The following is a 17,816-nucleotide window of genomic DNA, read 5'->3' as shown; positions in this document are numbered from 1 at the left end:
TTGATCTATTTTACCTTTTTTTTCTTTTTTTTTTTATCTAAATGCTACCACACAATGACAAAATGGTTGACCTAGGGTCAGTTACTGAAACCCATGTTGTGAGTCTGTTGCTTTGGATAAAAGAGTCTGCTAAATTTGCCAATTTACCCTGAACATCACTTCACCACTCCACTTTCATTTAAACAAGTCAATTTAATTCACCTCAAATAAATAAATAAATAATAGCAATGTTGGGTGGGGTGGGGGTGGGGTTCAACTCCCGAACTCAAAATCGTCCACCTCCTGTTCATCTCTCTGTAAAGAGTCAAAGCAACAATATATTGGTATATATGTATAAGTATAGTTATGTACAAGGAATTTGACTATGGTAGGTGTTAACTCTATGCATACACCAAATAGATGTAGTAGTATATATACAGTGGGATAAAGTACATACTGTACAATAAATGGATCAGACTTTGATGAACTCATCTCAAATAACTTTTGGGGGGGATTAAACGCTCCTCAAAAACTCCTCAAAATCGTCCACCTCCTGTTCATCTCTCTGTAAAGAGTTAACATTTGATTTGGCACCACAAAGAAGCATGCATGCAAAATAACCAAATTATTAAAGCAGATCAGATTCAGAATCAGTTTTATTGGTATATATATATAAGTATAGTTATATATAAGGAATTTGACTATGGTAGGTGTTAACTCTCTAGGCATACACCAAATAGATGTTGTAGTATACATACAGTGGGATAAGAAGTACTGTACACACATACTGTACAATAAATAGATCAGACTTTGATGAACTCACCTCAAACAACTTTTGGGGGGACACAATGAGGTCCCCCTCGATGTCCACAGACACAGTCAGTGGCAGCCTGGACAGGAATTTCTCCTCAGTGCCCACCCAGGCCTGAGTGGGCACTTTTAATTCCCTCCCAGTGCCCAGGAGCACAGTGTACCATTCCTGGCCTGCATTTACGGCCACTATAGTGACCTCACATGCACTGTGAGCTGCCTCTATTTGCTGTAGGGGAAAAATGCAGTAAGTGACATAAGCATTGGAAAATAGAGTAGTATGGATAAAAAGCAGCAGCCAGGTACAAGGGAATCATAGTACAGAGGTGTGGTGCAAAACAAAACAAAAAACATAGTCAGTGCAAATTCAATATCTTGTTCTAGTACAACAGGATACACGCTATACCAGCAACTATACCAATGTACAATAATAAAATAATTACTTAAACATAGGCAAAAGTCACCTGGTGTAAGTGACTAACACCTTGTCCTAACCAGATCCATGCGAGCGACTGTCAATGTTGTCGGTCTACACTGAATCTGTTAAACATGCCATTGTGTTGCGTCACAGGCTTCCATATTTCTCATTCTACATTGTGTTGCACTGCTCGCATCGCTTCAGTCAGGACACTCCAATTGAAAACAATATAGTTAAACAGATTTTATCGCTAATGTTCGCTTGCATTGCGTTCGATGTAGTCAGTAAGGAATTTAACCACCAGGTCCAAAAACAGTCCAGTAGTGTGTACACAGTAGGGCACACAGATCAAAGTCAACAGTAAAGATGAAGGTATTTTAAAGGGGTAGTGTGCAGGATACATCTAAGCACTACAGTCAAACACACACCTCCCCTTTTGTGTGGCATTGAAGAGCTGGATGGCCCTAGGTACAAATTGACCTACGCAACCTGTCTGTTTTGCAAGAGAGAGAGGAGCCTGCTACTGGACAAGCTCTTCTGCTTGCGAAGAGTGGTGGACAGGGGTTGTCTGTCACTGTCCAATATAGAGAGCAGTCTGCTCAGGGTCCTCCTGTCTGCAACTGATGTCAGTGACTCCAGCTCCATTCCCACCAGAGCCATTTGATTTATAATTCCTTCCTTCCTTAATTTCCTTCGGGATGAATAAAGTTTATCTATCTATCTATCTATCTATCTATCTATCTATCTATCTATCCTGTTCATGAATTATGGTGTCAAGATTTCTCATTTTGATGGCACTGGCAGGTTATCCACTAGGTTTTGCAGTTTGCACTAATTGTTTTGAGAAATGCAATAACTGCTGTGCAAATGTTAATAGTGATGAGAGAAAAGCACCAAAGCGACTGAGAAAAACTGTAATAAGTAGCGCTAATGTCATATCACTTCTATAAACGTACATTGATCTCTGTGAAGACACTGGAATAAGTAGCTATAATGTCATATCATTTCTATAAACTTACATTGATCTCTGTGTAGACACTGGAATTCAGCTTTAATCCAAAAGTGGCATGTGTTGGCCTCAGTTGGCTGATGGTGACCCAGTCACCTTGTTGCACTGGGACTAGGGAGACCTCCCGCCACAGGCTGACTGGTATGACATGCCCAGCCATGGACATGTCCACATCTTTGATCGGCAGCTGAGTACCTTTTATGGACACCTGTCTCACATCTGCTACGTGTATAAAGTGATGGATAAATAGATGGATAGATAGACAGACACCATTTGATAATTTTTTTTATTAAATACAATGAAACATGCATAGTCTAGCCTCTAGCCTACTGTATGTGTGTTCTATGTCATCTTTGTAACAATATGACACAATATGATTGATGTCAAAACATGACATACTTGGTTAAAATGTGACTGAATTTAAGAATTTAATACTAAGATGGTGTGGCCTTAAAAATGCGTATCTACCCAGCTTTCTGTAGTTACAGTTTTTCACAGTCGCTTTCATGCTTTTCTCACATCACTTTGAACATTTGCACAGCATTTAATGCATTTCTCAAAACGATTAGTGCAAAACCTAGTGGATAGGTCAGATCTTGGGGATACTACCTGAAAAAGCTCAAGACAGCACTACTTGTACAGCCAAAACTACAGTGATGTTACACATTGATGTAGTTAAGGGAGTAAGTGAGTTCAAGACACTGAACATGTAGGTTTCTAATTTTTACTGTATATGCTCTTTGCTTTTCTACAGCATTTGATAATTTGGTATGTAATGACTCAAGCATTGAAATTGGGAACGACTATTCAGCATCTATAAGTATAGTTATTTTGACTGACATGACATAAGCAAATGATAATGTTATAAAACAGCATTGTAGTATGAAACCAACTGATAATGTGCACAAATGACTAAATGTTGTGGAGGTTGAACTAATAGATCTGAGAACTTTCAATCTGATCGGAGAAAAGCACCAAAACGACTGAGATAAACTGTAATATATAGCAGTATCTGAGTGGGAATTGTGGTGCATGTGTAACAATAAAAGATGGCAGGATTTTAAACAGAACATGTTTAATATACTGAAGAGCTCTTTCGAGTTACACTCACTGATTTTATCCGGACTTTCACAGTCAGAAATCCTTGTCCGTCCTTCATATCATCATAATTTTGGACAATTTTGGAGGGGGGACACAGAAGGGCCTTGGCCTTTGCAACCAAGTATGGCTGCACATCCAGACTGTAGGACTTGAAAGCCTGAGTATCTTGGTTAAGGTATGCTCTAGGGCCTTTCAGGACCAGACGTTTGAACATGTAAGTCTGGTTTAGCAGAATCTTGCGCAACCTCTACTTACTTGCTGATGCCTCTTGCAGGGTGAGAGTGTAAACCTCTTTGCCGTCAGACAGCCCCCGCAGCTCGTGAGTAGACCATTTGGCCCCCACTGCATCCCCAAAATTATACTCAGTGGCCGCACGCCTAGACCCCACGGCCACACACGTCATGCGCATGGGAGCGCGGTCGTATGGTGTTTTTTTGTCCATCTAAAAGACAATACAGGATGTACTTGAACACATAAACAAGCTATTTCAAGTTTCCACAAAATACATTCTTACACAAAAGTCAGAGCCTATAGTTTAACTAAAGTTTCCTCACTCCCGTGATGCTTAACATGAACTGTGGGCGGGGCAGAGTTCTTGCTACCGCTCAATACGTTTTGCATTGAGTAGCCTAGGCTAACGAAACGATAGGCCTACATTAGTCCTTTTTCCATTAAAAAGTTAATTTGTTTAAAGACGATGCGCATCAAAAGTTAGTGCGACACGTGATGGAAAATGACTTATTGCTCTAACATCGGTTTTGTCGTGATAAATTAATTCGCTCGCCAGAGATTAAGGAGAGTTAAATCGATTTATTATAGGCCTACGGCTCTCTAGAATGTTGAGGGAGCTCCCATTCACAGGCATCACAGTAACTTATATCGCTTCCAACCTTTTCCATCACATGTGGATAATGTAGCCTATAGAACGCTGGTCATTATCGGAAATTATTTCACGGCTCTTCAGAGTGCTGCAGAATGTTCCATTCACATGAATGGGCCTTCCCAACTTGTGTTAAATCTAATGACCGCCGAAAGTATAATGACCACTGCCAATGGCAACGGGTTTTGTGCTTTTAATTCACGTCTTTAATATCAATCCGCAACAAACCCGTTCGCTGGTAGTAAAACTCAGCTACTAAGTATGTTGCCAGGCAACACCTAACAACTGTCAACTGTGGCAAACTATTTATTTTGCTATTTCTAGCGAAAGTCACCAAATGGTAGCCAAGTCATTGCTAAAGACACATTGAGTTAAGTTTCATTTCTCGTTTTGACAAGTAGCCGTTTAATAAGTGGGATAATGTAGGTCATTAAAACCCCGCTGCGCGTCGGGGTTCTGTTCATCCTGTCGGGAATTATTTTCCGATAATGACCAGCGTTCTATAGGCTACATTATCCACATGTGATGGAAAAGGTTTGTAGCGATATAAGTTACTGTGACGCGGGGGCGCTGTGGCACAGCAGGCTACAGCGTCCGTACCATTTACGGGTCCAAGTGCCCACGGGGACCCAGGTTCGAATCCGGCCTGCGGTCATATCCCGATCCCGCCCCATCTCTCTCTCCCACTTGTTTCCTGTCTACCTCTTCACTGTCCTATACTAATAAAGGCAAAAAGGCCAAAAAAAAAAAAAAAGTTACTGTGACACCTGCTCAGAATGTTCACAGTCGGCTCTAAAAGCTCTCGAGGCTAGCTGTCCTCCTGTCACTGCCACAGATTGTGCTACCAGAATTTCCCGAATGACAATAAGTCCAGAGACGATACATTGTAACAACCTGATAACCTCAGAGCTACAATATAAGCGAGTAGCCAATTACCACAAATTCGACCAACTAGCTGTCAAATAGGCTACAGTTACAATAGTTGCAATTAAGCCTAAGCTGGTCTTAAAACCCCAATTTTTCATAGCCTGTTTTTAAAATAGGCCACCATAAAATTCTAGTTTAGCATAGACTACTCTTCAGACAGGTTCACAGAAACACTTGACAGAGGCGCTCGACAGAATTGCCCATATTCGACGAAATTGTTTTGACTAAATGTTTTACATCGTCCTAAACAGATTGGCCACTTAGCCTGCTCCGGCCTCAGAGCTCAATTATAACGTTCGACTTCAGGAGCTCTCGAGGCTAGCCGTCCTCCTGTCACTACCACAGATTGTGCTGCCAGAATTTCCCAATGAAAATAAGTCCTGAAACGAGTAACACCAACTAAAATGACCAGCTTAAGGTGGTATGACAATCAAAACCAGCTGAATTACCATCATAAGCTGGATAAACCAGCTGAAGGTGTGTTTTCACGAGAGTTTTGCTGGTCTAGCTGGTTAACCATCATAGGGTGGTCAAATAAGCTGGTTAACAAGCTGGTCAACCAGCAAACCACCTTTACCTGGTCAGGCTGTTTTTTTCAGCAGGGCAGATCTGGGTCTCCCATCCAGTCAAATAAATCGGAGTGGCGTAGTCAGACCATTTGGTGGTGTAATACAACTGGGTTTTACTCCCAAAGGCCACATATATATTCTATTCTATTCTATATATATATATTCTATTCTATTCTATATATATATTCTATTCTGTTCTATTTATGATTTTGCCCGAGGACTCGCCACCCATGAGAGTATTACCATAAGTTACCATAAGACCAGAGAGTATTACCATAAGTTACCATAAGCTGTAGAGAGTATTACCATAAGTTACCATAAGACCAGAGAGTATTACCATAAGTTACCATAAGCTGTAGAGAGTATTACCATAAGTTACCATAAGACCAGAGAGTATTACCATAAGTTACCATAAGCTGTAGAGAGTATTACCTTAAGTTACCATAGGCTGTAGAGGAGCTAATACAGCCTTCTAGAGATGGTGGCCCCTGTTACTCAAGGATGCTTCCCGTAATGTCTGTTAAGCGCCGCGAGACAATGCACTGTATTGGAGCGCTCTACAAATACTTGAACTGAATTGAATATTGCACCTGAAGCAACAACAATTTGCATTTTCATGCACTTGGAATTTCCCTGGCATTACGTTTTCCAGTTATAATTTTTATCTACCTATTAAATGTTGTGGTCTCTCTTTTTTGCAGTTAAAACACCGGATGATTCCATCCAGCGATATCACATAGCGTTGGCCAAAGTGAAAAAGGACCGGATGAGCAAGGCCGAGGCTTACTTGCGCCTTGGGGTGGACCACAACACCATTGTCTACCAGGCTCCCATTGCAGAATTGGCCACTGCCAATCCACAGGCATATAGCACAGTAAGGGCTGGATTCAAAAGACAAGAGAGCTTGAAGAAATTTGCTGATAATTGCAGGGCTTTCTGTGAAAATGAGACCACAGCTACTGCCATTGCTAGACATTTACAACACATTTCTGCATACAGTATTACAGTACAATAGGATAACTGTATGTCTATTTCTGCATACAGTATTACAGTACAATAGGATAACTGTATGTCTATGTTGTCAGCAGTGCATTGATGACAGTGTGCTGACTCACATGTTCACCTACAGAGCAGTAGTTTGTTGATGTTGGAACAGTTTTTATTGTGTGTTCTGATGCAGTATTATATACATCAAGCAAACTGCTAACTAAAATGTGCTGTTCTGCTCCTGTTCTCATGAAATATCAATTTCTCCATCGTTAATAACCATTTTCACCAATGTTGAAGATGAACATGATTGCCACTTTAGTTTAGGGGCCACAAACATGACAAAGTAATGAAAAATTATAGCCTAGAAATCTAGACGCCCCTAGCGGCAGCAAATGTAATTTGGCTGGCGGGGCAGTCTAGGCACGATCCATTGAGGCAGAGAGCTGGAAAACCCCAGCGCCAGTGGTCCAATCACATCGCGGAAGGCGGGCTTAAGGCTATGACGACCATAACCTGCGACTGAATTCCGCATGCAGCTACTCGAAAACAAGGAAGATGGCTGCCGCTGGTAGAGAAGTTTCTTTCGAGTCGGCTTTGAGCGCAACTCTGGACGATTTGAAGTTGAACTTTTCTTTACGAAAAGAACAGGAAATATCACTCAGTGCCTTTTTACAAAAGAAGGATGTTTTTGGAGTTCTGCCGACAGGATACGGAAAAAGCTTAATATATCAACTAGCTTCGTTGGTCGGAAAACGGATGGGACTCCATCCCAATCCCATTGTGATCGTTGTTTCTCCATTAATTGCACTGATGGAAGACCAGACCAAGGAGGCTATACGACTTGGATTGAAGGCTGTGCAACTGGGCAAAGACGACCGTAATGAAATTCGAAGTGGCCGGTGCCAGTTAATATACGGGAGTCCTGAAGCATGGCTTTTAAAAAGTGAATGGCGGGACATGTTGGCCACCAAGGTCTTCAAAGAAAACATTTTGGGAATTGTGGTGGACGAGGTTCACCTCACATACAAATGGTAAGTACGTTTTAGCAGTAAAGTAGATATTCAACTTGTAATGTGAACTATGATGTTTGGTGTTTTGCTCTGATGTTACATAGCCTAGTTTGGTGTAGCCTTGAATTTCCCCTTGGGGATCAATAAAGTATCTATCTATCTATCTATCTATCTATGTAGTTGTATAGGGTCTGATGTTGCATAATGTAACACCATAGAACAATTAACTAATGGATAGTTTGATCAGACCTATAACAAATGTTGTAAAATGTGTTGTGCTCTTTCTGTATTGATTGATATTGTCACATTGGCTATGTGTTTACATTGAAATGTATACTGATATGTCTACCAGGGGAAAGGCTGCGAAAGGAGAGAAGGCCTTCAGAGAAAGTTTTGCCAGGCTGGGAGAGCTACGATCCATCGTAAAACAGGGTGAGTATGGATGGTGTGAGACCCATGTCCATAGGGTGTCTAGATTTCTAGGCTACACGATACTGTCTTCAGCTCAGTATAGAAAAGAACATTAAGGCTTATATGTGAAGACTTATATGTGGCTGGTGCAACAGCCACTAAGGACTTAATGGTTATCAGTATCACCCCTCTCTTCAAGAAAGCCACCAGCTTGTTCACCTGGCTTTCTCTGATAAGCACAAGGTGCTGTCCTGGAATTAAATAAATTCGTTGCTGACAATAGCTAACGCTGGTACACCAAAAACAATGACTTTGTGACTAAAAATTACTAAAAATCAGTACTGAACGCTTACAGAAATCTATAATGGCATTTTAAGTATTGTAGGTGTAGGTCATGAAAAAATGTTTGTATGCGTTGTATGCACCATGAGGCCCCTGTTTCGCATTACTGCACCTGTGACACATACATATGTTAGTCAATAGTTGTTAGACCGTTTTCTATGTATCACTATACATAAGGGGGGGGGGGGGTGCGCACACACACACACACACACACACACATAAATGTTTTAGTCATCTCTCACCCCACCTTTCATGTTTCAAACACACAAACTAATGGGGGGTTGTGCACACACACACACACACACACACACACACACACACACACACACACACACACACACACACACACACACACACACACACACACACACACACTTTAGTCATCTCTCACCCCACCTTGTTTCATGTTTCAAACACTAAGGGGGGTTGTTTGCAAGCACACGCACACAAAAGTTTTAGTCAACTCTCACCCCACCACACAACAATCACATTCTGGGAAAGTTAATGTAAAAAAATGAAAATCTTGTAAAGCCATACCATACTGGTAAATTCACCAAAACACTCCCCAGGGAAAGGCTGTTCATGATGGCCCTTCCCATCCCATCCCACCACAAATAACATAAATTCATGGTTTAGTGTTCTTGTGCAGTGTGTAGGAACTCTGACTTAACACCAAGTTAAACCGTTGCCAATGAAGAGATAGTCCGTAGTAAGATTCAGCATTTACTGACGTTTTTCACATTCATAAGACATACGGTGAAAACTGTGAACAGTACAAAATACAAAGTATCAGTGTGTGTTCTTGTGAAAGAACGTAGCATTAAACAATGTATCTTTCCCCGTTAAGCACAGTCTAAAATGTTACATTTGTTTACCGTTACTAAGGTAACCAATGGCGTTGTTTAACATGCAGGCTACTGTATGATAGCAAAATCGCTGCTAGGTCAATAACACACATCATTCTAGTAATACTATCATTGTAATCATTCAGTTCATTCTTCAATTCATATAATATACACATGCAAACTTACGGCATTGCTTCTTAGGCTTTGCGCAGTAGTTTAAAGTTAAGTCTCTTGGCTGTCTGTCTGTCTGTCAACCGGGTTCATTTGTCAACGAACTATCAATGGCTTTAGAACGTCTTTGTCGGCAGACGTAGCATCAATGCATAACAAGTTTACAATGCATAACAATTTTAAAATTACACTAGGTAACTAGGTAACATAAACAAGCAAATGAAATGCAGTTGTCAGCTTCTTAAATAATAATAGTAATGAAAGACAATTGGCCATCAAATCATTTCCAAGCAATAATAAAATAAAGAAATTTGCTTTAAAATAAAAACAGAAAGGTAAATGCCTTAAAGGCAACACACATGGTGTATCCGGAAATATGTACAGGATGACTGGAGTTTTTGTAACAGCAACACTGCAGAGAGCATGGTCAACAATTTAGACATTTCAACAAAATAATTTCTGCTGGCAAAAGTAGTCAGTCACAACAATAAAAAAATCATTAATTTATAGCGTCAATAATGCGGTTTTACCTCAACTTTGTCATGTTGGCGCACAGTGTCCCATGGTCCTTGGCAGATTTCTCGCTGAAGAAAACTTTAAAGTGGATCTAAGTGAAATAAAATCAAAACAATGACTAAGGCAACCTGCAAAGCAGTAAGTTACACCACAACATAACAATGTTCAACTACAACTACTGACTAAAATGAAATGATGACCATTTAAAGTGTACATGTATCATGTTATCTAAGGATATATTACTTACTCCGAATAGTACCCTAATGGCATGCCAGTCCTCAAACATGAACTCCATGCCCTGAAACCTCTCTTCAACGTTGACACCATCAGCATAGGCCCACTGTAGATTCCGGCTATTCGCTTCAGAGAGCCTGTCACCTCCAACCAAAATCGTTGACGGTCCATCGGGCCCTTTAGGTACATATCTACAATATAGACAGAGGCACTTGTTTTTATAGCAACTCTACACAGTGATTAGACTTGAAAGAGTTGTGTGACCCCGATTCATGCTTACGTGTTCTGAAAGTACTTCTGCCAAGTCAGCGGATTTATTTTCGTCCTTGAAAAGAAGTCCTAATGGGTACTGTAAAAGTGAAAATAGTCATATTTCATTGAACTACAATGACATTTGTTGGTACATGCATCAGTAGAATATTATTAAGTTCTTACATCAGTCGAACACTGTGCCATTTCTGATGAATAACGGTGTGGTATGTGGCGCAAGACTACGTTGGCGAATGGCTTGAATATAGACAGATAACTGGTGAGGATTCTGCTGGTCAGGACAATGTATTCCCTTCGCATATGCATTTGTTGACCCTCTCCAGGGAGTGACACATTCAGGTCAAAGTCCAGAAGGTTTTCAAGAGGTTTGTCATTTGATAGATGGTATGTTGGGATCCGGTCTTGTACTGCAATGTGGTGTATCCAGTGTATTGACTGGTTGCTGCGTAGGGTGGACTGGTGGTGTGCGTGCATGTAGAAGTCCAAATTGTCAAAGATGATGGAATATGTGTGCGGTGGAGTTGGCCATCTCTCCGTCAACGACTGGGATGTGATCGTTTCATTGTCAGGTCCAGGCTCCTGGTCTACGGCACTGCTTTCAGCCACCTCCTCTGTTGGCATACATTAAAGACACATAGACATTACACAACATAACCCCATACATGTGATGCACATGAAATTATCTCAAAGTGTGTCAGTGTGTGTCTGAGTGATCACCTGATAATTGGAGATCTTCCATGCTTCGGAAGACATCACTGAGTAAACACTCAGACTCACTTCTGGAGGTTTTGTCCTGTCCTTGATTGACAGACTGTCCAGCTTTCAGAGATAAGAATTCTTCATTTTGATTCTTAAGTAACCAAAGGCCAGTTCCATACTTGTTCGACAACTCCTTCTGCTTTCCGATAGCATTTTTGTGAACCGTTGTTATGGCAAATTTGCTGAGCCTTTCATATACTGCCTTCTTCGCACCCCCATATTGAAGAATGCAGTTTATGTAGTGAGCGAAAGCTGACAGACGGGGTTCTCTACCTCTCAATGCAATCGCAGCAGCAGCACAGGTGATGGGACGGGAGTGGTTTGTAATGGTTGAAAACACAGACAAGAGGAGTGGCGAGAGATGCTCAAGGTCTGACTCAAGGCTGATCAATGAGAAAGAACTCAAATCTTCTGGAGAAGACCTCCACAACATGAAATTTTGACTGGGATTGCAGAGTGTTTTGCATTCTTTTGCAATGAATGTAAGGATGATGTCCTTCAATTCCTGCGAAAGCTCTTCATGCTTCATGATTAATTTGGCTGCCGATTTCCATTTCTTGTTATGTATGTGTTTCACCATCAAAGCATCCTCAGCTTCGCACAACTTTTGTTTGGTGTCGACCTGAAAGAAGTCAAAGAAGTTTTAATTTGAAAATTATGTATTGTGGTAGTAGTCCAAAATGTCAAGTAACGCAATCGACGTCTACATTGACAAGCTTGTTAACAGCCTAGGTCTATGGAATAGCCTTGCAGCATACTATTATTTGTACAGTCAAGATCTTAATAACGCATCAAGACCAAGCAACATCTGTAGGCCTACTTCGAATAGCCTACAGAGTTCACAAGTTATCTCAGTGTGCAACACATAGCATGACAAACAATTGCTAAAATCAAAGCCCTTGATAGATATATGACACGGGCACATCAACAGCTTAGGGTAGAGCGTATGAAAACAGAGGTGGGCCTACAAGTAAACCATATGTTATCAAATGATGTTGCTGCCGGCAAAACTAGTTGGAAACATGACTATAATGAAAACCAGGCTATTGTACACGGTCACATGACATTACAATATATCCCTGCTGAAAAAAACAGCCTGACCAGCTAAAGGTGGTTTGCTGGTTGACCAGCTTGTTAACCAGCTTATTTGACCACCCTTTGATGGTTAACCAGCTAGACCAGCAAAACTCTCGCGAAAACACACCTTCAGCTGGTTTACCCAGCTTATGATGGTAATTCAGCTGGTTTTGATTGTCGTACCACCTTCAGTTGGTCATTTTAGTTGGTGTTGCTGGTCTACATTGCTGGTTTTTACTGGCCACGCCAGCTTATGTTGGTTATTCTAGAAGACCAGCTTGACCATCTTTGTTAAGCTTGACAGGCATCTTAAACCAGTTGTATCCCAAACGACAGGCTGGTCACACCAGCACGACTAGCTTCCTCAGATGGTCACGCCAGCATGTCTAGCTGGTGGCCTAACCAGCTACAACAGCAAAGACCAGCAATAATAACTGTGTTTTGGGCAAAGACCAGCTAAAACCAGCTGCCAGCCTAAGCTGGTTTCTTGCTGTTTTTTTCAGCAGGGATGTAACAATACAGCTAACATACCGTGGTGATGCTACGTCGAGCTGTAGTAGCTCCTCCAGGACTGGCTCGTCAGGCTAGAAAAATTAAGCTTTGATTCATGTAAATTCACAACCTATTTAAGATTTGAAAATAGCTTTGTCAATTGTAAAGACAGATCTATTCAACACTTCAGTTAAGGGGCCACAAACACAATGAGGTATAAAAATAGCGTTTTGTAGCGGCGAAAGGACGTGCCCTGGTCACCTCCAGGCTAACGAGTGTTCGGCTAAAAACGGTAAAATCGAACTTTCTCAAAACACATCCGAATGACATGATTTGTACTCTCAACATATGTACTCCCAATCATCCGTAAATTGATCTAAAGTGCATTTAACTCTGGATAATCCCTTTAAGGAAGCGTGAAATCACTATGGTCATGCTAAATAGACCATTACTCATGATGATGTACCCACTGTACTTAATGCCTCAGGTAATGTGTTGTTCATGCCTGAGGTCATAAATGACATACAATGAATTCATGTAAGATCATGATGATATATATTCATGATATATTTAATGCTAATTCATGTACCCTTACCGCAAAGTGTTACCGCAATAGGCTATGCTATGCAGGTATAGGCGCTAGAAGTAGTTAAAATGACACGTAAGTAGCTTGGCTTCTGATTTTCTCAGTTTTGCAAACTTTTTATGTTTGCGATGTCTGCTGAAAAGAGCTATATTTTTTGGTCACTTACAAATAACACAAAGTTATCGATGTACCTATCAATAGCTGACGTAGCCTACGTTCAGCCAAGTGTCTCTGGTTCAGCCTATCTTTTACTGTCTATGTGTTCAGCACACTTGTTGTAACTAGCTTGCTAGTAAGTTATGCTATTAGCCAGCAATCCACCAAACACAATAGCCTAATGATCTTATAATCTTACCGTAATAATTTTCAGTGACATTTATCCATTCATCAAGTAAATCCTGATATAGACATGAACTGAACAATACTAGCTAGCTAGTTAGATATTATCCTGCGCTGTGTGTGCGCTATGATTTTTGCTGTCATCTGCACCAAAACAAATTTTTTTTTGTTTTTACGTGTTGACTGGGGCACCGAACCAAAGCTCATCGTAGGCTTCAGTTAGGGCGAATTGAGTAGCCTATGTTACCATAGGCCTAAATAAACGAGGCTACAGAACAAATTCTGGTCGGCCTATTTGATAGAAGAGTAATGATATTAACAAAAGTTTTATTTTCAATTGTCAAAAGTGGTTAATTAACTTAAATTATCAGCATTAACTCAGATAATAATATGCTTAAGGTAGGGTCAGAGGTCCCTTAGGTTTTTCCCCTTACGTAGGCTGCTAAGGTCGTTTGTGCAATGGTTTAAGGGATTTCTAATAAGATGAGTAGAAAACCTTAAATATTTAAGGGAAAATACTTAAGGGTGTTTGTGCAACCGATCTTATCTTAAGGGGGCCTTAAAGGAGAATTCCGGTGTGAAATTGAGCTTAACTGTACCAAAACATGTTAAGGTGTACTCACACGTGTTGTAAGACGCACCTTCGCTCACTCCCAGCATTCCGAACTCCTCCGTTTTCAGCCTAGCTTGCAGTAGGCTTGAATCTATTAGATTGGGCATCACGTAGCCTATGCAGCTAAATCGCTATTTTTAAACCATTAAAAAGGTTCCAAGTAATTCCACACTGCATTGGTAGACTTCTGAGGGTCCTGACATTTAAAACGAGATACTGAGAACTTTGGAAATGCACAGGAAGTTTATTAAAAAAGACTGTTTACAAGCAGTGTCTTCATAGAATCTCTCCGCTGGGCGCCATCTTGGAATCAAGTCGCGATAAGACGATTCAATTCAATTCAATTCAATTCAATTCAATTTTATTTATAGAGCGCCAAAACATTACACATGTCTCAAGGCGCTTCACAGAGCGTCAAACCTTCAAAGAGAGCCCATGAGCAACAGGGGCAAGGAAAAACTCCCTAGAATTGGAGATATATATAGGAAGAAACCTCAGACAGATCCACGACTCAAGGGCCCAACCCATCTGCCTAGGGTCAGTTAAGTAGAGTAAAGTCATTTGTAGTATCAGAAGGTTCAAGCAGTCCAGTATAGGGAATACATAGTCCATCAGTAATCCATTAGTAATTTTGGAGGGTAATGGGTCGCTAGGATGTGTGGCCCAGGGATCCTGGCAGGGAACCACAGCAGGCGATGGTAGGGCAATCATAGGGATGATGATGGCAATGGCACTCAGGGGGATGGGACTTCAGGTGTGATGAGGGCCAGGCACAAAGATGGCTGATGACTGGTAATGGTTCACCTCACAAGTGAGGTATAGGGGAAAGGGAAGAGAAATAAAGTGTGTTAGTATTACTATAAGTCATAATGGTTGGTATTAATAAGTATATAAATGGGAATATAAATTATTATACTATATTATTATACTATAGAGGGAAAAGGCAGAGGGGAGAGGGAGTTGAATGACAGGACAGAGAGAGAGGGAGGAGGGAGAGTTGAGAGAGACAGAGGGAGAGGGGAGAGAGAGTTGTACGGCATGACACATGAGAAGTCCATGACAGTGCTATGCTATAGCAGCATAACTAAGGCATGGTGGAGGGTAGTCAGCACCAGCACAGGTGTGGTCGGTAGCCACCATGGCAGGCATGACTGGAGCACCAGTCACACAAGTCCACAGCAGAGGTGGTCCGTTCTAATGAAACCCTGAAGTGGTTGCAGTTCCACACTGCACCATACCTAACTATAGGAAGCACTAAAGAGATATGTTTTAAGTCTAGACTTGAAAATAGGGAGGGTGTCTGCTAAACGGATTGAGGGAGGAAGATTATTCCAGAGGAGAGGTGCGTGTTAACAAAAAGCTCTGCCTCCTACTGTAGTTTTTGAAATCCTTGGAGTTACAAGAAGTCCAGTATTTTGTGATCGTAAGGGTCTAGGTGGATTATATGGGACTAGAAGATCTTTAATATATTCAGGTGCCCTGCCATTTATGGCTTTGTATGTTAGAAGTAGAATTTTGAAGTCAATGCGACTTTTAACAGGTAGCCAATGTAGAGATGCTAGGATGGGGGAAATATGTTCATATTTTTTGGTCCTAGTGAGTGTGCGAGCAGCTGCGTTTTGTATAAGCTGTAAGCTTTTTACACAGGTATTATTGCAGCCGGCGTATAGTGCATTACAATAGTCTAGCCTAGAAGTGACAAAAGCGTGAATTAATTTTTCAGCGTCTGGTAAGGATAGGGACTTCCTTATCTTTGAGATGTTCCTTAAATGGAAAAATGAAGTTTTTGTGATCTGCTTTATGTGACTACTGAGTAGAAGTTCTTGGTCAATTCTAACTCCTAGATTTTTAACACTTGTGGATGAGGTCAGTGAGAGATCACTATATGTAACTTGTGATGTAGATAGGATGTCCCTAATCTTTTTTGGACCTAGAACCATAACTTCTGTTTTATCTGAGTTCAATAGCAGGAAGTTATTAGTCATCCAAATTTTTATGTCTCTCAGACATGTGTTGAGTTTGGCTAACGGGGTTGGGTCATCGGGCTTTATGGAAATATATAATTGTGTATCATCTGCATAAGAATGGAAATTAATGCCATGTTTTCTAATTACAGAACCTAGGGGAAGCATATAAAGAGAAAATAATAGGGGCCCTAGTACTGAGCCTTGAGGCACTCCATATTTTACCATAGTCTGGGTGGATGGTTCACCTGTACAAATTGTTGGCGGTTAGTAAGGTAAGATCTAAACCAAGCAAGTGCAGAGTCTTTGATACCTATGGAATGTTCAAGCCTGTGAAGTAGTATGTCATGATCTATGGTATCAAAAGCAGCACTGAGGTCAAGGAGGACTAGTATTGATGCATATCCGTTATCAGCAGCAATGAGGAGGTCATTAAACACTTTAACTAAGGCTGATTCGGTACTGAGACGACTGACAAGCACGAACGAACAGGAAGGACGGGAACATATTGCTAAAGTAATTCCATAGGAAATATATAGTTATACTGTCTACATGAGCATGATGAGTAACAGAGCTCAAAATGTTTGCAATATGTCCCCCTGTCTTTCCTGTTCGTTTGTGACTTGCGACTTCACCACAAGATGGCGCCCAGCGGAGAGATTCTATGAAGGTACTGCTTGAATAACCAGTCTTTTTAAATAAACTTCCTGTGCACTTCCAAAGTTCTAAGTATCTCGTTTTAAATGTCAGGACCCTCAGAAGTCTACCAATGCATTGTGGAGTTACTTTGAACCTTTTTAATGGTTTAAAAATAGCGATTTAGCTGCATAGGCTACGTGATGCCTAATCTAATAGATTCAAGCCTACTGCAAGCTAAGCTGAAAACGGAGGAGTTCGGAATGCTGGGGGTGAGCGAAAGTGCGTCTTACAACACGTGTTACAACAAGTCAGATTTGAAGGGAAAACCTTAACTTAAGGTCCTTTGTGCAACCGGCCCCTGGCACTAACATGGGGCCCCAGAGAATATTTTAATATTATAATAGATGTTTGTGGGGCCCAACATGTCATAGGGCCCAACATTTCAAGTGGCGCCTGTGCTCTCAGATAATCAATTGCAGAGGGTCACTACACCATCAACCTGGACAATTGTTTCAAGTATTTAAGATTTGTTTACTTATACAACTCCATGCTTGTCCACTCCACACATTTTCACAGGTTCCAGCAAAACTATGACCCACTTCATCTCCTCAAGTTAAAAACACTTATAAATACACTTGAAGTGTGAAGTGTACATGCATTTTACACGCATGCCTGACACAGCAAGATTACTCTTTATTATTTAGTTCTTATTCAGAGTGTTTATTATTGGGTTCTCTGCATGAGGACAGTTCTCTTCATTATTACTGTAGGTTCTTTGTGTACCATACAGTGCTCGTTATTGAGTTTGAGTGTTGTCATTAAACACTTGTGCATACTCCCCCTTCTTGATTACATGAGGACAGTT

General features: G+C 40.9%; 1 long non-coding RNA gene across 1 annotated transcript; it reads right to left on the bottom strand.

The window, feature by feature from the left end:
* Positions 1-242: 242 nt before the first annotated feature.
* Positions 243-1,527, bottom strand: LOC134066360 (uncharacterized). The gene is made up of 3 exons (XR_009936412.1): positions 1,254-1,527; positions 803-1,018; positions 243-544 (listed from the first exon to the last, which is right to left on the bottom strand). It is a non-coding gene; the product is annotated as an uncharacterized LOC134066360 (long non-coding RNA).
* Between the last annotated feature and the right edge of the window lie 16,289 nt (positions 1,528-17,816).

Source organism: Sardina pilchardus, chromosome 19 (genome assembly GCF_963854185.1).
Source record: "Sardina pilchardus chromosome 19, fSarPil1.1, whole genome shotgun sequence".
Taxonomy (NCBI): Eukaryota; Metazoa; Chordata; class Actinopteri; order Clupeiformes; family Clupeidae; genus Sardina; species Sardina pilchardus.
The sequence above is the reverse complement of the archived record's forward strand: the minus strand, read 5'-3'. Positions and strand labels throughout refer to the sequence as shown.